The sequence below is a fragment of the Rhinolophus hipposideros genome (assembly GCF_964194185.1).
Source record: "Rhinolophus hipposideros genome assembly, chromosome: 15".
Classification (NCBI taxonomy): domain Eukaryota; kingdom Metazoa; phylum Chordata; class Mammalia; order Chiroptera; family Rhinolophidae; genus Rhinolophus; species Rhinolophus hipposideros.
This window is the reverse complement of record NC_138061.1, coordinates 10198682-10217355: the sequence shown is the minus strand read 5'-3', so window position 1 is coordinate 10217355 and position 18674 is coordinate 10198682. Positions and strand designations below refer to the sequence as shown.

The 18674-nt window shown below is 49.4% G+C and overlaps 1 long non-coding RNA gene across 1 annotated transcript in view; it reads right to left on the bottom strand.

Annotated features, from left to right (window-relative positions):
* LOC308508336 overlaps positions 1–18674 on the bottom strand; it is a 135474-nt gene that overhangs the window by 100368 nt on the left and 16432 nt on the right. The window contains exons 10-11 of the long non-coding RNA XR_013995013.1: positions 17786–17897; positions 7491–8970 (exon numbers count right to left, since the gene is read on the bottom strand). This is a non-coding gene — a long non-coding RNA (uncharacterized lncRNA). The remainder of the gene's footprint in view (positions 1–7490; positions 8971–17785; positions 17898–18674) is intronic.

Sequence of the window (18674 nt, the reverse complement as noted above, 5' to 3'; positions counted from 1 at the left end):
GGGGAACAGGACTTTATTGGGGAACAGTGTGTACTTCCTGGACTTTTTTCCAAGTCAAGTTGTTGTCCTTTCAGTCTTAGTTGTGGAGGGCACAGCTCAGTTCCAGGTTCAGTTGCCGTTGCTAGTTGCAGGAGGCGCTGCCCACCATCCCTTGCGGGAGTTGAACCGGCAACTTTGTGGTTGAGAGCCCACTGGCCCATGTGGGAATCGAACCGGCAGCCTTCAGAGTTAGGAGCATGGAGCTCCAACCGCCTGAGCCACCGGCCGGCCCTATCCTCATTTTCTTGATGATGAAATAGAGGCTTAAAGGGGTTATTTCATGAGTACAAGGTTATACAACTAATAAAGGTCAAGGCAGCCCAGCCCAGGATTCCTTGGCCACTGAAGCCCGCGGTTGTCTCCAGCGCTTTCCCTCAGCTCACTGAGCATCTCCTGCTCGCTCTAGATTCCTCCTTCCTTTCCTTTTCACCTTCTCCCATCTCGATCCCTTCAGGTCCCACCATCCTCAGCTGCTGATACGTTATGGACTGGATTGTGTGTCCCCCACACACACTCCGGCAAAACCCTGATGTTGACGTTCTAACCCCCAATGTAACTGTATTTGGACACAGGGCTTTTAAAGAGATAATTAAGGTTAAATGAGATCATAAGGCCCTAATCTAATAGGACCGGTGTCCTTAAAGAAGAGACATTTGACACCTCTCCATCTCTCTGTCTCCCTCTCTCCCTCTCTCAGTGCACTGAGGAAAGCCCAGGGGAGGACACAGAGAGGAGTTGTCTGCCTACAAGTTAGGAAGAGAGGTCTCATCAGAAACCAACTCTGACTTCAATCTTGGACTTCCGGCCTCCGGAACTGTGAGAAAATAAATGTCTGTTGTTTAAGCCATCCAGTCTGTGGTACTGTGTTATGGCAGCTGGAGCAGACTAACACAGCATACAAACCAGGTACCCGAGGATGCCCTGCTGTCCAGCTTACTGCTGTCCCCACCCCAGGAAGACAGGATGGAGCGCAAATCAATAAGGAATAAATGAGTATATTCACGAACAGTACAGTCCCGAAAAAACAAAGGGCTAGAAGCTTCTTGGAAGGGTGGCGCTTAAAAAAAAAGGGGGCAGCAGAAGGGGAATATGACAAGCACTTTCTTTTACATAGAGCTGTCCCCTTGTTCCGCTTAGTGAGCAAGAGCCTGGGTCCTGGTCTCAGAAACACCTGTGTTTGAATCCCTAGCCTCCTTATGCCTCAGTTTCCTCATCTGTAAAATGGGGATATTAATATTGACCACACCAAGTTGTGTTGTCAGGATTATTAAGAATATATGTGAAAATTTAAAAAGTATTAAATTATAAGTTTTTGCAGTTATCACTCTCCACACCCTATCCGCCAAAGAATTATTTCTTTACCCAGCCTGGTGATGCCAAAACGGCAATAAAATGAGAAAGACACAAAAGCAGAAAGGAAATCTGCATCCTAGTTAATCGGGAGGGGGGAGGGGAAAGACGAGCCATGCAGGCTTTCAGGGAGAATCTGGTGTTGAGAGGAGTGTGAGGGAGAGTTTTGGGGAAAGCAACCCTGTCAAAGGCAATGGAAAGCAGAAATGAGGAGAAAAGCATTTCTAAAGGTCACACACCACACTGTGAATATTGTCCCTGCCTTTGCTGTCCCTCAAGAGATGGAGTCACTTTTGAACTGCCTTTAATTACCTCTGAGGTGCCGCACTATATTCTTTGAAAGCAGCTCCCCACGGAGACTGGGACACCTGGGCCCCAGTAGCAACCAGGTTCCATGTCGGAGGCACCTGGAGCTCAGTAGCTGACAGAGTCAATGCTAAACAAATGATCTTCCTTTTGGCTGGTATTGTGAATCCTAATCTACTCAGACTGTTAGATCTGAGGCGGGACATCCTCAGGTATCAGCCTCAAAGCCCTGAGTCCCTAATCTCCTTCCCCACATAGAAACCCAATGTAGCCTGTGCCTGACACTTTTCCTTGAGTTCAGATGCCCACTGAGGAAGGGGCCTCCTGGCCAGGCCACAGCATCCTGGTACAAGCCCTGGGCAGCAGGGGACAGTTCCAGAATGCTGATGGATGGACCCCAACTCTCGTCAGTCGGCAGTCCAGGTGCAGCCCCCAACCATGTGATTTGTCCCTGGAGACAGAAGTGACTTAGAGTGATCGCCGCCTGGCTCTTTCTCCCAATAACCTGCAGACCCAGGAGCAGATGGAGACAGTTCAGAGAAAGGCTGCCTTTCTCCTCCATGGGGCTGATCGAGAATTCCGAAGAAGTGGAACCACCTAGTAAGCGGCTTGAGACACTGTTGGAGTGAGTGACCTGTGTACCTGAGACTTTCCATGCTTGTGTCTGCCTCAGGAACTGTGAAAACGGACTGGTATTTGGGACTACCTCCTTTAAGTGAGTCTTTGAGATTAACTGGGTTTTGTTCTAGGGACTTTTATTGAGGTTATTTTTCCCTCCAAAAAATATCTTCGTAGTTCCTAGGGCAGTGAGCAAACAAGGTGACCCCATCCACCCCAGTTATGAAGGGCAAGACCTTTCCCCCATCCCACCCCATGCCCCCATACACAGAGCCCTCCAGTGCAAACCCTGGACATACTGGAAGCCAGACCCAGTTCTCTGCTTTCAAGAACAGTGACCCCCAAGGGGAATGGGGCCTTGGCTTAACGCCTGATTCAACAAAACTTAGTGCCTGCCCCTAATCAGGTGACTTTCAGGGAGGTGCTCCTATTATCCCCACTTTACAGGTAAAGAAATGGAGGTCCAGGGAAGTAGAGCCGGTCACCCAAGGCCACAGAAATATGAGATGGAGTAGGGATTCAAACCACACACTAGGTCCAGAACCCACACTCTCAACTTCCCCCCAATATCACAGGAAACAGGAACCACGCTGCTCCAGGTAGCTCAGAACTGTGGCCTGCGGCCAGTGTGCTCGGACGCCGCATGGGGACACTGAGCAGTGCACAACCTGGGCCTCAGGAAACACCTGCCAGATGGGACTCGAGGCCTCGGCTGCTCGGAGCCTCTCAGTCTGCTTCCCCCCGGCCACCGCAGCTGCACAGTCCTCAAGACAGGAGGCTCTTGGGAGGAGGCTCTGCAGCTCTTTTGGGGTCTCTCTTCGCCCCCCAATATCCACCCATGTAGGGCTCTGGCTCTTTCATGCTGGCTCCAGTCCCCAAGAAACCCCAGAATCAAATGGAAGCAGCGACCGCCCTGGGCCTCTCCCAGAGACAGTTGTAATTCAGAAGGACATACCTGGCACATACCTAAGCACATATCTGGACCGTGCTCCAATGTGAAACCTTGCCCATCCTACTCCGCAGCTTAAAAAGAGTCCACATACTCCGGCTCACGAAATCCTCCCAACAACCCTCAACAATGAGTGAGGCTGTCAGACCATCTCTGTGTTACAGGTAAATCTGAAGAGACTCTGAGAGGGCTTTCCCCACCGTCTTAAGCTTTAGTGGAAGAGCTGGCTCTGTACCATCTGCTCTGCTCACAGACTGCCAGCTCCTTACTGCTTTCTTCAATGTTCCCAAAGATCTGAGCACTTGCCTTGAAACACTAATCCATAAGCCAGTACCCCGGACAGGACAGCCATGTACAGTCACGCAGGTTGCACACTGCACAACTCCAGGGGTTGCCATCCAGTACAACGTCTGACGCTGTGTCCTGAGCCTAGAATCCACACAGGCCTGACGCAGCCTCTTCCCCAATTACACCGAGTCCTATGACCCCTGACCTTATCTTCAGGGCTCCTTCCATTGGGCGTGGCCACATCAACCTGGACAGACCATCGCACTCAAGAGCCTGTCCCAATCTGCTCTCATCCTGTACCAAGTCCTGCCTGAGGCCAGGGCATCACCCATGAGCACCGGCCCAAGAAGCCTGACGGGCTCTAGAGCCTGATGTCAGGTTAGTGGGAAATCCACCCCCCACAGCTGCACCTCGCCCGCCCGCCGGCCCGCCTGTCGGCTCTACCTTCCAATGGGCCCCTCAGGGCCATTATTCAGGGTCTGCTGCATAAACATCTGCACCAAATAAACAGAGCCTGAGTCCCCGGGAAGAGGCCTTGAGAGCACATGCAGCTACGGCAGCCCCAACACTGAGCCGGGACCAGGCTCTTACCAGTGATTCATCCTGCTCAGTTAATTCTCCAGCATCGCTCATCCAACAAGAAGAGGCTTGTAACATGAGGCTTGTGAGCAAGAAGGGGATAAACACTCGTCCTGCAGACCCACCATTTAGAAAACGAGTGAGAAATTCCGCTTCAAGCCACAGAACCATCGTATATTCCTTTGTAGCCCCCAAAATGTCTGACCATCATTGAGTGCTTAGTATGTGTCAGGTGCTTTTTGAAATTCCTTCCATGCACCACCTCCCATAGACTCACAATCAGTGAGTAAGGCACTGTGATTGCACCCATTTTAAAGATGGGAAACTGGAGGCAGAGGAAGGCAGGCTTGAAGATCACTGCAGAGACCCAGCTCTTGAGAGCCACGGTTTTGCTGCTTCCGTCACATGTATGCATTTGTCCCTCTAGTGCTTCCTCTGTGCTACCATTCTGCCAGGTGCCAGGGATAATGGTGAGCAGACTCTATCACAGGCCTGCCCTTTGTAGAGGTTGGTGGGCAAGACAGGCATTAATCTACCTCATGTAAAACGCACCTGTGGTAAGTGTCCAAGGGAGGGTGCAAAGTTTGTTAAATGGAGGCTCTTCTGGTCTGGGGGGGTCAGGGAAGGCTTCCCCGAAGAACTGCTGAGGGTTGATGGATGTGAACAGAGGGTGAGGAGGAATACAGAAAGAGGAAGTTCAGACCCCATGGCAGGAGGCCTGTGGGAGTTCCAAGAAACTGAAGAAAGGCCAGTGTGCAAATCACAAAGCATACTTACTGGAAGATTCCATTTACATAAAATTCTAGAAAATGCAAACTATTTGACAGTGGTTGCCCAGGCTGGGAGATGGGGCCGGGGGGAGAGATGACCACGGGGGACTGATCTGTTCATTATCTTGATAGTGGTGATAGTTGCATGGGTGTATACATATGTCAAAACTCATCAAATTGCACATTTTACATGCAGCTTATTGTACATCCATCATACCCCAATGGAGCTGTGAAGACATGAGTATGTAGAAGGTCAGGGTGGCTGGAGAGCAAGGAGGGGAGAGGAAGGGATGGGAGGGAAAGGGAGAGGAGGGGAGGGCAGGGAGGCCCAGGAGGGCCGGCTCAGCCAGGCTTTACGAACCTCCGAGGACTGGGCCTCGCCCCACAGGCAGTGTCTTAGATGCCATCACAGAGTACCACACACTGGGGGCCTTAGCCAGCAGGATGTATTGTCTCACAGTTCCGAAAGCTGCCAAGTCCAAGACCAAAGTATCAGCAGCTTTGCTTCCTCCGGAGGGTGTGAATCTATTCCACACCCTTCTCCTCGCTTCTGGTGGCAGCTGGCAATCCGTGGCATTTCTTGGCTTGTGGAAGCATCACCCCAATCTGCGTCCATCTTTATGTGGCCTTCACCCCGGGTGTGTGTCTGTGTCCAAATGTCCGCCTTTTATAAGGACACCCGTCGTGCTGTATGAGGGGGCCCACCCTACTCCAGCACGACCTCATTTTCACGCATTGCATCTGCAATGACCCCATTTCCAAATAAGGTCATATTCTGAGGTACTGGTGATTAGGACTTGAACATCTAAACTTGTGGGGGCCACAATTCAACTCATAACAGGCAGTGTGAGGAATAAACAATAACTGAGAGAGACGGGGGAGAGAGGAGGAGAGGCGGGCCAGGAAGCCTGAGTGAGAACTCTGTTCTGTCACTTCCCCTGGAAACCCGGCAGTCACATAACCTCTCAGAGCCTCTATTTTCTCCCCTGTAAAACAGAGATTATACTCCATGCTTCCTCTTGCCACCAAGATTGTCCAAGATCAAAGAAAAAGATCAGTGGAAGGTCCTGTCTGCCACTGCTGGACCTCTGGACAAGCTCTCCATCCCACCCAACAACTTAGAAAGTTGCTCCTAAGGCCAGCCCTGTATATTCACTCGCCATGCCCAGACACTGGTGACTCAGAGGGAAGGAGTTCCCTGCCCACACTTCCCCAGTTAGGGAGGGAGACCTGCCCATGAGCACTGCCTCACAGGTATGACAAAGTACAGCTGGGACCATAGGAACGCAGGCTACAGAACAGAGTCTTCTGACGGGTGCAATCAGGGAGGGCTCCTAAGAGGAGGTACCCACTAGCACCTGAACCCAGCCCCCAAAGGGAAACTGTCCTGGCTCAAGCCCCAAGCCTCAGAGTGGGGTGGGTGGTAGGCAGAATAATGGCCCCCAAAGATGTCCACACCCTTGTCCCCCTGAGCTTGTGAATGTATCACCTCCATGGCCACAGGACTTACAGAAGTGAATGAAGTTAGGAACCTTGAGATGAGGAGATTATCCTGGATTATCCAAATGGACCCAATCTAATCATAAGTCCTTACAAGTGGAAGAACAGGAGGCAGAGTGGGTCAGAGATGTGATAAAGGAAGAAAAGGCAGGAGAGGTACAATGCGTGAAGAGAGACTCAACCCAATGACTTTGAAAATGGAGGCAGGGCCACACGCCAAAGCATGTAGGCAGCCTCTAGGAACTGGAAAAGGCAAGGAAACCGATCCTCCCTGAGAACTTTCAGAAGGAAAGGAGGGCTGCCCACACCTTGATTTTAGCCCATTGAGTTTCGTGTCACACTACTGACCCACAGAACCATAAGATAATAAATGTGTGCTGCTTTTAAGCCACTAGGTTTGTGATGGTTTGTACAGCAGCACCAGAACACTAGTACAGTAGGATTGTACCCTTCGGTCCCCTGGAAGGGGACAGGCTCAGGCAGGCCTCTAAGGAAGTGACATAAGTGGGAGGTTCACTGCTGACCTTGGTCCCCACCCTCCAACTAAGGTCAAAGTCCTCATCGTGTCTCCTCAGGTGAGAGGGGAGCTCGTCTGACTACACTGCAGGAGGTCACGGGGGACGAGGCCTCAGGCGCTGAGCTTTGGTGAGTTGTCTGGGGCTGGGACATGAGCAAAGGGACCCCACAGCTGGGCTGTCAGAGCCAGAAGGGACCTCACATCACGCCTCGACGCATGGCTTTGCTGATGAGAAACCTCAAGGAGAAGAAAGGACACTTGTCTGGGGTCCCACAGGAAGTCACAGGCGAGAGCCAGGATGAGAGCCTAGGTCTCCTGACATCCAGACCAAAGTCAGGGATCTGCTTGGGAAGGCTGCAGCCCTTGCAGGAGGGTCCCCCCTTCACAGCGTGCCTTTCTGAATGAGGGTTTGCCTAAGCACGGATCTCGGACCCCACGAGTCTGAGATCCTGTACTCGTACCCTCTGCAGGCCTGGCTCAGGGCCATCTCACGACCCTGCTGGACGGCCCCCAGTGGGCCACCCCCATCCCAAAGAAGCCTCCTGCAGCTGCCACACAACAGTTAGACACCTACCAGGGCTGTCAGCTAAGCTGTCACCCATTCCCAGGTCAGGTTCCAGAAGCTTGTCCTGCATAAGGATTCGTTTCCACCTTCCAGCCCGGAGGGAAGAAGGAGCTCCAGCTAGGTCCATGAATATCAGGCGTCTGGACAGGCAACCAGCTCCGCTCCGAGGTGGTCTATGTGTGGGGGTTGGAGGGAAAGAACGAACATCACTGAGAACCCAGAACGCCAGTTTCCTAGTTAAAGGAATCTTTCGGGTCTCAGAAAACTCACGGAACATTCCAAATGTGTCCACCGGCGGGCCCTCCCCACTCGCTAGGCTGAGGAGCCCTGGCTCTCAGCACTGTGTTCAGTCATTCCTGGAAGGCTGGAAAACTGAGGGTCAGCTATTGGTCATTATGTTCCTCAACGGAAGAAGGTGCGCTTTGCACAAACAGTAAAGGGTTTTCAAACGCAGCATTACGTCCAGCATCAGAGGGGCCAAACCAGTGGGGATTTGGCACCATGGGTATCCATCATCTTGGCCATGTCATAAGACGACATTGGAGAACCTGAAGACTCGCTCCAGGCAGTTTCTCCTTTCTTTTCTCCGAGCATCTGAGATATTTTATGTCATCTCGTGAAGGTCCATTAACAACGGTCCCGGAAAACGGCTCTTTCAAGGTCAGAGAAGTGCGAGCAAAGGAGCAGAAGGAGCAATTACTCCAAATGCAGGGCTGCTCTGATGCTTTAGGTCTAGAAAAAGGGGGGCATCCAGCTGGAAAGAAAGCCACACACCGAGTTCTGGGACTGGCACATTCTCTGATTAAACAGGAGCAGTGTGACGGTGTAGGCTGGGATCCACAGACGCCCCAAGGTTGGATGTCTTCCTTGGCCTCCCCACCCTGCCCTATGGCTCAGCTTCCGGTTGGGCTCCCCCATTGGAAGACCCCAGCAAGAGGTTGGCGGGGGGTGGGGGAAGAAGGCGATGCGGGAATTAAATCAGGCACCGACGAGCAGAGCCAAGTTCATCACCCTCTGGCCAACAGCTCTAGACCCAATGGTCTACTCCCTGTCTGGTTCTGACACCCCTCCCTGCCCTTGACTTTTCCGGTCTGGTAAGCACCCCATTCCAGGGAGGCTTCTTTCAACCCCACCCTCCCCTTTGTGAGCAGTCCCTGAGCTCTCTCTCTTCAGGGACCCCACTTGGGTGTCCCCTCTATTCCCTGCCAGGACCTAATGATCTTCGGACCTTATCCAGAAATTTTTCTGGACGACTCCAGCCTCCTTCCTTGAGCTGCCATAAATGCCATTGTTATCTGGATGCTAGTCCGGTTTGCCAAGCCAGTTTCAGACCTCAGAGCAGGGACCAGACGAACATACCATTCATATCCATGCGGTGCCTACTAAGCAGCTGTCTGGTTGAGCTGGTCACACCTTCAGCAAAAGACCCCCTTTTCCCTGCCAAGTTCATGGAACAGTGGTCAAAAAGACAAGTGGAGCTGGCGTGAGCCTGGAAAGAGAAACCAAGCGTGAGTGACCAGGGCAAGGCCAAGGGGTGGCATCCAAGGACGCTCCTCCCCACTGCCCACCTCTTCTCGCCCCCTTCGGCCAACAGCCTGCGCTGAGCCAAGAGGCAGGGCTCTCCTCAAGCTCTTGCTTCCTGGAAGAAAGCACATCCACTCAACAAACATGTACTGAAAGGTTATCCAGGACACACTGAAATCAGGCGCCGGAGTCATAAACAAATAGGACCTAGACCCCAGCTAGGCTTCTCACCTCAACCCTACAAGCTTCCACAGACCCACCGCCACGAATATAGGGAGCGTGTTCAGAGGCAGCCTGACCTGGTCAAATCCTGCTTTACCACTTAGTAGGTGGGGATTCCCCCAAATTAGACCATGATGCACGGATGGGGTGCAGGTCGTTTATCTGGGACATGACCCCAGGAAGCACTGGCTCCTGGAAGTAGAGAGGTGTGCCAGGGAGCGAGGAAACCAACAAAAGGTGCATTAATAAGCACCGACCACTGTGAGTGTCTGGGACACTGGGCAGAGCCGCCTGGGGTTGTCCCCTGGAGGGTGTGGAAGCTGGGCACTTATCTACCATCTCCTTCCCCCTATTGCTTGGGAATTTGAGGAATTCTCCAGGCTGTCGACTCCCTGGCACATCAGACTAGCCACGCAAATGGGCCAGCACCCTCTCCGAGCCAGACAACACGCTCATGAATAAAGGCAGGAAGTCACCAGTGTGGAGGAACTGTCCAGGGAAACAGGTTAAAGAGCACACTTAGCCTCTCTGGGGCCCACTGTGAAATGGGCACCAGAGTGCTGGGATAGCTGAGCAGCAGAAAGCGTCAGGTGCATGCTTGGCACCTGGCACTCAGTGAGGGCTCTGTACAGACAGCCATCAGTCTAGATTTACAGCAGTGCCATGTGTCCAATGTGCCACAGAGCTTGGAGACCCCACAGAAGTATTCTGACTTAAATCCAGGAAGACTTCCCAGAAGAAGAGGCATTTAAAGAATGGGTAGTATTTGAGCAGCAGATAAAGGATCCGATTTGATAACCCAACACTTCGTTCATGGAATCACTGACACTTTATACCTCTGAAATGGACCTCAGAGGGAATCCAGTGATCTGTTCAGAGGAATCTCAGGGCCCAGAGAGGCAAGGGGACCCCTGGTGTGAGGCTCATGGCTCCTCTCTCAGGCTCGAAGCTTTACCTCCTCCAAATGGCCTTCGTCCCGTAGGTGGCTGTGGAAGCCGAGGCAAACACTAGTACACATACCAGTTCTTGAAGGACCAGCTGCTCGGGGCTGCCATCCAATTCTCTCGACATGCAAGACCCACAAAAAAATACCCACTTGTAACTGTGATGAAGCCAAGTGTCAAAACCCAGCAGAGGAAATGTCAAAGTGATCCCAGACCCACAGTCCCTGAAATCTGCCATGGGAGTCTTAGTCTTCTGATTTAAATCTCTTTCATTCTGTTAACATTTATTGAGGCTTTTAGGAACCAGTCCAGAGGGCAGACAAACCCAAGTCAGTGACAATCATACCCTAGAAGTGTGAAGGAGAAGAGTTCAGTGCTGTGGGAGTGCAGATAAGGGAGCAATTAAGTGTGCCTGGGGGACAGAGAAGCTGATAGCTGATTGGTTCTTCAAGGATGCAGAGGAGTTTGCTAGGCAAAAGAAAATAAGTTTGCGGAAAGACACTCCAGGTGGAAGAAACAGCACGATCAAAGAAGGCAGGCTCAGGCCCAGGTGAAGAATCGCCAGCGCAAGGCTGAAGCGGTGGAGAGAACAGCTGCAGGCGTCCCCTTGGCAGCTCCAGTGGTTTCCAGCCAGTTTCTGTCCTGATTGGTCAGTGCCTGTGTTTGTATCAGTCGTTGAATAATTTGACTATCAAGCCTGCTTGGACAAAGGCTGGACCACCAAACTACTGATAGGATCTGACCGGGTTTTATAGAAACATCCCTCTTTGAGCATAAGCAGGGCAGGCCTGCTGCCATGGAGGGACGCAGGCCAGAGCCAGCCCTCAGCTTATAGGGCCTGTGTGCTTTGCCACTACACTGCTTGGGTGTCTGGTGAATCCACACACAGCTATCCTATGAATCCAAGTCCCACACTCCTCAGTACATTAGAATCTCAGAACTTGAGCTCTGGAAGGGCCCTCAGAGGCCCTGCCCCAGTGTACGTCCCTTGTTTGGCAGATGAGTCACCAAAGATGAAACTGGAACTAATAACCCACTTGATCATCTGGCCAATACTAGATGCCCCTTCTGTGCCAGGCACTGTACTAGGCCTTAAGGACAGAGCGGAGAATAACAGCCACGGCCTTGGCCCTGGAGAATAACAGCCACGGCCTTGGCCCTCGCGGCCTTCACGTACTAGTAGAGGAAACAAAGTATGAAATAGTTTAGATTGTGGGAGGTTTTATGAGGGAAATAAACAGAGTGCTGTAATGCAGGGGTTGGCAATGTATGGCCCGCAGGCCAAATCCCACCTCAGCCTCGTTTTGTATACCAGCAAGCTCAGAACTCTTTCACACTTGTAGAGGGTTGTGAAAAACAGAAAAAGAATACGCAACAAAGACCCTGCAGTCCCCGAGGCCTACGATGTTTGCTGTCTGGCCCAGTACAGAAAAAGTCTGCCAACCCCTGTAGAGAGGTAGTGGGCGGGAGGCTCTCTAAACTAGCAAGGTCTGCGTTCCTGCCTTGTAATATGGCCTCTTTCTGCTCCCCCAGAGCTGCCTCCACCTTAGGGAGGATAAAACATTGAAATGGGTCGTCAAAAGTTCACCGGAGTTGGCAACCTGCCTGTAGCCAAGAGTCCGGGTTTCTGGATGCTTCCTTCCCCACCTGCTGTCTGGGGTCTCACTCGACTAACCTGGTTCTCAACTTGGCCACAGCTGTGCCTGCCCCTCCCCGACTAGCAGACAAGAGCTACACAGACAACAGCTTCTCCCATGGACCCCTAACCCCTCGACTCACCTCCAAGTCCTGTCTGAACTACTTGGTCAAAAATAGAACCACGTGATGTCAACTGTAATTGACAATTTTTTTTTTTTAATTTAAAAAAGTAAAACCGCGTGGACGCCTATTTGAAGACATCTCCCAGGAAATCCAATACCCAGAAGCTTTGACTTCTTTTATTTCGGTCAAATACGTTTCTCAATCCACAGCTCAAGAGTTCAACCTTACAAATCCTGGCATTTATGTTCAAACAAAATCAAATGTACAACTTTAGCTCCCAGGGAAAGAAAGTCCATAGAGCACATTCCAGCAGCAACTGTGAATGGAAACCCACACGAAGCAAGAAGTATGGCATAAATCCACAAACTCACCACGTAGCAGCATCTGTGATACATTCCATCACATTTCTGTGCAAAATGGGAACCAAGTTGTCTCTTAAGAAAAAGTTTGTCCAACACAGAGCTGTTCCTCTCACACAGTTCCATCACCCTGGAAGGTTCCAAAAGACCATTTTGTTCACAATGAAATCTGTGCCTCATGGAAAATATATTTCACCTGAACAGTTTACTTTAAAATGGTTAACGAGTCATCCCATAAAGTTAAAATAACTCACGTGTCCACACAAAGTGATACCAGAAATTCTTACTAAGGTGATGGTGAAAAATGACGGATTGAATACATTCACCTGGTTCCTCCCATTAAAACCATAGTAAGCGATTCTTTAAAGGAATAAACCCACAAGAACAAAAGGGATGAGACACAGCAGGAACTAAATTTTGGAAGATGGAAAGCAGATGGATAAATTGTAAGTGATGAAGCAGAACCCAGAAAGCCGAGTGGAGAAAGCAGAGACTCAACCTGATTTACACTAAAGAATCCCACACCAGGCACGGGCAGGGCCAGGTACCCTGGCAGTGGGGGTGAACGTGGGCTTGAAAACTTGATGGTTGGCTGAGAATCTACCTAAGGAGCAGTTAGACCTGATTACATCCCCCCTCCTCATAGTTGGCAAAACACCCCTTCTGCCCTAGCAAAAGTCTAGAAACTGATTTTCTGGAGGAAGGAAAACAGAATCTCTACATTGGGGAGGAGCCATGGGGAGGGAGGACCTGTGTTGAAAACGAAATTAAATCAAAGCTTACATATTGGATACATGTAGTCTTCTTCCTCCACTCAGATCTCAGAATGCTGGCAAAAAAGCAGATCAGAAAATTCTTCATTTGGGCATCTGCCCAAATCAGAGGAGTTCTGGGTGCCAACATACTTGTTTTGCGTCCTCAAAGGACAAATGGTAGATAAAAATGTTTTCCCTGCTTTTCTTTCAGGAATACGTAATTTGGAATTGACTTCTGTCAGAGAAAACACAATTTCCTGCTTTATTTCCCCCCATTTGTGTTTTAGATGGGGGAAATAGTATACTGTGTTTGACATGCATGATTACAAGTTTACAGATTCTACTCATGTTGCTGTTGTTATTAGTTTCTCGAGACAGCTGAACTAAATCATCCTACAGCAGGGCTCTCAACTTTACCTGCAATTAGAATTACCTGGGGAGCTTTGCAAACATACCAAGCCCAGAGCCCCACCCTTCAGGGATTCTGATTTAATTAATCAGGGAGGGGTCAGGCATCGTAGTTATAAGAGCTCCCAGGGTGATTCTAATGTGCAGCAAAAGTTAAAACATCACTGAAATGAAAAACACTGAAAAAGGAAGTCTGAAGTTGAAATCAACATTTTAGTATCTATTTTTAAATATGACTAGACAGGCAAGAGTCACCAGATACCTGAGGAAAACTTCTAACATGAAAGACAGACCAAAATAATCAAGTATATACAAACAAGTTTGAGGAAACAGACTATACAGGAAGAGAAAAATCTTTGAGAGAAAGGGGGAAATCATTAATTTCTCAGATCTTAGATGATCAAAAAAATAGGAAAAAATATTAAATCCATGAAATCAGAACAAGATACTATTTTAAAAAGGAAACACTCAGACTTTAAGAAGTCCAACATCAAAATAATAGGCATCCCAGGAAGAGAAAGGAAACAGAGGGGAGAAATAATCGAAAGAAATAATTCAAGATGAAGGACCTGAGTTTCTAGGTTGAAAAGCTTACCAAGTACCAACATAATGGATGAAAACAAAAACCTCCATGAAAGCATGTGATGATTACATTTCTGAGAGATCGGGATCAAGTATTATGGTGATGGAAGGAGAACTGACTCTGGGTGGTGACCACATAATGTGAGATACAGATGATGTATTACAGAATTGTACACCTGAAATCTATGTAACTTTACCAAGAATTGTCACCCCAATAAACTTTAATTTAAAAAAAAGATATTTCATAATGGAAGGAGTAAAAAAGAGCAACTTCAGTGCAAAAAAAAAATTTTTCAGAGAGATGATTCTACAAGTTTCCACAGTGAAGAGGGAAAAATATCTACATACAAAGTATCAAGAATTATGAAGATATTGAGTTTCTCTCCATTCGATGCTAGAAGACAGTGGAACTAAAAATTCTGAAGAAAAGTATTTTAAATCTAAAACCCTGTTATTTGTAATAGCTAAACTGTCAATTAACTGGAAGACCAGCATAGACATTTTCAGACTTGCAAGAATCAAAAATGCTCTCTTGTGTACCCTTTTTCAGAACGTTACCGAGTGTGGGGACAGAGCCCCAGAAAGCAGTTTCCACGCTCTCGGCCTCACATAGAAAGGTGCTGGCTCAGGTAGTAAATGGCCATCAGCTGTGGCTAGTTGGCCGTCAGCTGTAACCAGTGAACCATTGGACTAATATACCTGCTGTGGCTACGCTAGCAGCAAAAAAAATGGGGCTAGCAAGAAGATGGTGGCTCAGCTAGCAAGTGCGGATTGCAGTTAGCATGGCGGATTGCAGCTAGCGAAGGGAGTCGGTCAGTTGGCAGAAAAGCAGACAGCAGGTCGCACGTCGTGTAAACCCAGCCTCCAGTGAGACCATAGTGGGGTGACTCCCCTACCTATGGCTCCGTGGGTGTTCCTTTTTAGCCTCACGGTATCCTGTGTTCTTATGTGGGGAGCGGGACCAGAGACCCCGCAGGCTGCCCCGCAGGACAAATGGCGCAGCGAGCAGGGTCTCCCGCACGACACCGAGGATACCAAAACGTGAAAGAGGAAGACATGGAACCCAGGAGCAAGGCGTCCATCACAGGAGAAGAGCAAAGAAAAAAATCCAGAAAGATGTGGAAGGGAGATCTGAGGATGGCTGCGGTGCAGCACATCTAGAGAGCAACTAATCCAGGTGACTTTCCAGTACTCCCAGTCTCCCTTGCAGCTAGGGTGTGAACATGTGACCTTGGCCCCACCAATCAGTGAATCCACATGAGATTTCATTTCTGGAGAAAGAAAACAATGTAAAGAAGCAGGTGTCGATGAGAAACACCTGCTTTTCAGGAAATAAAGGGAGAGGCATTTAACCTTCAAAGACAGCAGCAGTGAAAAACTGACCTCCCTGACATCCAGCCAGGTGGTCTGAGCACTGTCTCCGGCTGTGATGTCCCCAGGCCAGACCCCCCTCCCGCCTGGGGATACTGGAGCTAGTCAACATCCTATAATGAATTCATCTTCTAGCTGGAGGGCGTTCTGTTTTTTGCAACTAAGCATGTGATGGATAGACTGTGACCAAATAGCTAAGGCTGAATTCATAAGCATACAGAAAATTAAGCAAACAAAAAAGACAATTATTAATTCCAAGGAAAACAATAACAAAAAATTGTATAAGAAAAACACATAATCATGGTACACTATATGGATTAGCTGGGAACAATATTTAACATTAATGTAAACATTGAAGCCTCATATAAAGTTATAAATATATCAAATGGAGAAAGGGTAGGGCAAGTGTGTGTCTCAGGGTGGAAGGTGTAGTTTTCTGTGGCTGCTGTAACAAATTACCACCAACATAGCGGCTTAAAACAATACAGCCTTACTTTCCTGCCATTCTGGGCGGAAAGGGTCTCCCTGGGCGAAAATCAAGGTGTCAGCAGGGCTGTATTCCTTCTGGAAGCTCTAGGAGAGACTCCATTGCCTTGCTCATTCAGGCAGTGGGCAGAGGGTAGGGCTGCAGTCTCTGTTTCCTTGCTGTCAGCAGAGGCCTGTTCCTACTTCTGGAGGCTGCACACTCCTTGACTCAGGCCCCCTTTCTTTTTTTTTTTTTTTTTTTTTTTTTTTTTGTTGGTTTTGGCCAAACTTTTTATTTAGTATTCTGTAGTTGTTTAACACACACTTAAATGGTCTTACTGGGGGAGGGGGAAAGGGGAGGTTCTTGTAGATTCCCAAGGAAATGTCAGAAAGGTCAGGCCCCCTTTCTTCATCTTCAAATCCAGCAACAGAGGCTGCAACTCTCTCCTGCCTCTTCGTTTGTCACATCTCTGACCCACTGTACCGCTGGTCACTTTTAAGGACTCAGGGGACTAGAGTGAGCCCACCCAAATATTCCAGGATAATCTCCCCATTTTAAGGTTCTTAATGTGAATCACATCTGCAAAGTCTCTGGCCACATAAGGTACCATATTCACAGGTTTGGAGAATTGGGGCCTGTCAGACCAGGGCAGGGGAGAAATCCCCATCTTCCAGAGTAGGACGTCATCAGTGTCGAAAACTGAAAAATCAAGAAAGAGCACCATACACATTGGAATATGGAAGTAGAAACCAGAAGACACTTGTAGAAAAACAGAACGGAGAGCAAGAGCTGGCAGTTTTTTAAAGCATTTGGAATTAAGGAGGGGATGGAAGGAAGATTACATTAAGGTGGGAGAAAGCAAGGTGGAGACTGGATTACAGGACAATTAACTAAACTATGTACGCTCTTGTGGGTGGTTACACCTTCCAGGGGTCTGGAAGAAAGGATTACTTCTAACATTTCAAAGGCGTGTTAAATAGATGCATGAGAACAACCCACAGGGCTGGCTTAAAAACCTCTCACAAAAGAAGTTACAGGCTGGGGGCATGACTCCCCCCCATGACCTGCCCAGTTAGGAATTATGATCAGATCACCCTGTGAGGTTACTTGCAGTTAGATTTATTACAGCACCCCTTTTTCATCCACAACAATCTTTCCAGAGGACTTGAAGCTAAAGGAATGTGAATCCTGGAGCTGCTGCAGCCATCTTAGGACTCTGAGGTTAGGGCTTCAAATAGGAGCCACGGTGAAGGACCACGGCAAAAGGAAGGAGACAGACATCCCAGTGATGTCACTGTAGCTACTGCTGTTTCCTCTACAGTGTCTATGGCCTCTGGGATTTCTGGTCCTAATGATAATTACCCTGATGCATTGGTTCTCAGCCCTGGCTGTCTATTACAATCAGCTGGGACACCGCAAAAGAAATGCCACAACACCCAGGCCTGGTCCCATCCCCAAAGATTCTGATTCACTTGGCCTGGGGTGCAGCAGCCCTAGAAAAACGGAGAGCAGAGAAGGGAAAGGGCAGCAGGAGAACAATAGCATTTCTGCCAGATCTCCTTCTGATAAGGTTGGTTTGCTAAAGCTGGGCTTCATGCTATTCATGCAAAACAAACACCAAATAAAGTTCCTTTCCTGTCTCCTCCCTATTCACCTGAGGAAATGGGAACTCCTTGACATTTTGGTGGAAAGCAGGAGCAGGGACTGTAACGAAGGAGATGGAAGAAGGGGGGAAAAACATTTTAGGGTTTTGTGTGTTTTTTAAGTGGAGACCATGGAAAGTAAAACAAAAGCTTCTAGAAAGTAATTGGAAGATTACTTTCATGACCTTGGGGTAGGCAAAGATTCTGTAAACAGGACGCAGAAAGTATATGCTCCAGGGGCTTGAGAAGGAACCACCGCTGTCATTTACCATTTGCTTCTGTGCATATTAGATCCTGGTACATAAGGAAAGCGGGAGGGTGGTCCATCAGAACTGGCTCAGCACAGGAAGTCCTATTTTACATTGCAGGGTGAAACTCCATCTGGAAAAGAGAAGGGTATAAACTCAGGAGAGGAGGAGCCCGTCACCGCGTCCTTCCCACACAAGGCCCAGTGATCTGGGGTGATGGACACCAGGGGGCGCCCTTCAGACAGTGCGTCCAGGCCCCCAGGCCAGCAGCTCTGCCTGGAGTCAATCAGGCCCCTTCGTTTCACTGCTGTCCCCATCCCAGCTTGTCTGCCAGTGGGGTGACAGAGGACCAGAATTTCCTGGAGAGGGCAGCACTAGGAGGAAAGGCTGAGGAGTCACTGCGCCCCCTACAAGACTGCATGGTTTACAGAATGCCTTCATCTGCAGTCTCACTGTATCCTCACACCAGCCTGCTGGGGACCACCTACCCTGTCTTACGGATAAGGCAACTGAGCTTCAGCAAAAGGAAAACTCCGCCTGAGGCCTCTCAGCACGTGAACAGCAAAGCCCAGCTCCTAAGCCCGGTGCCCAGGAGGCCGCTCCTGTTCCCTCACTGCACTGTCACCTTCTCCAGGGCAATTTGATTCCAGCTGCCAGGACGCTCTTTGGGAGCATTAGTTCATCGTTGACAGAAGTAAGTGTGGGCAAATATGTGGACCTGGGGTGAGGCGGGGGTAGTGAAGTGGACCAGAATATGCCACCCCAAAATATGCCCCTTTGGCCTATTTTAGCATGTGACTTTGAGCTGAAGGCAGTTGAACAGCAAACACAGCGCTCTCCCCCGTTGGCCTAAAAGCAGGACATAAATTTCCCTTTGTGACAGTGTCCCCCCTCCCCACTCCCATACAAG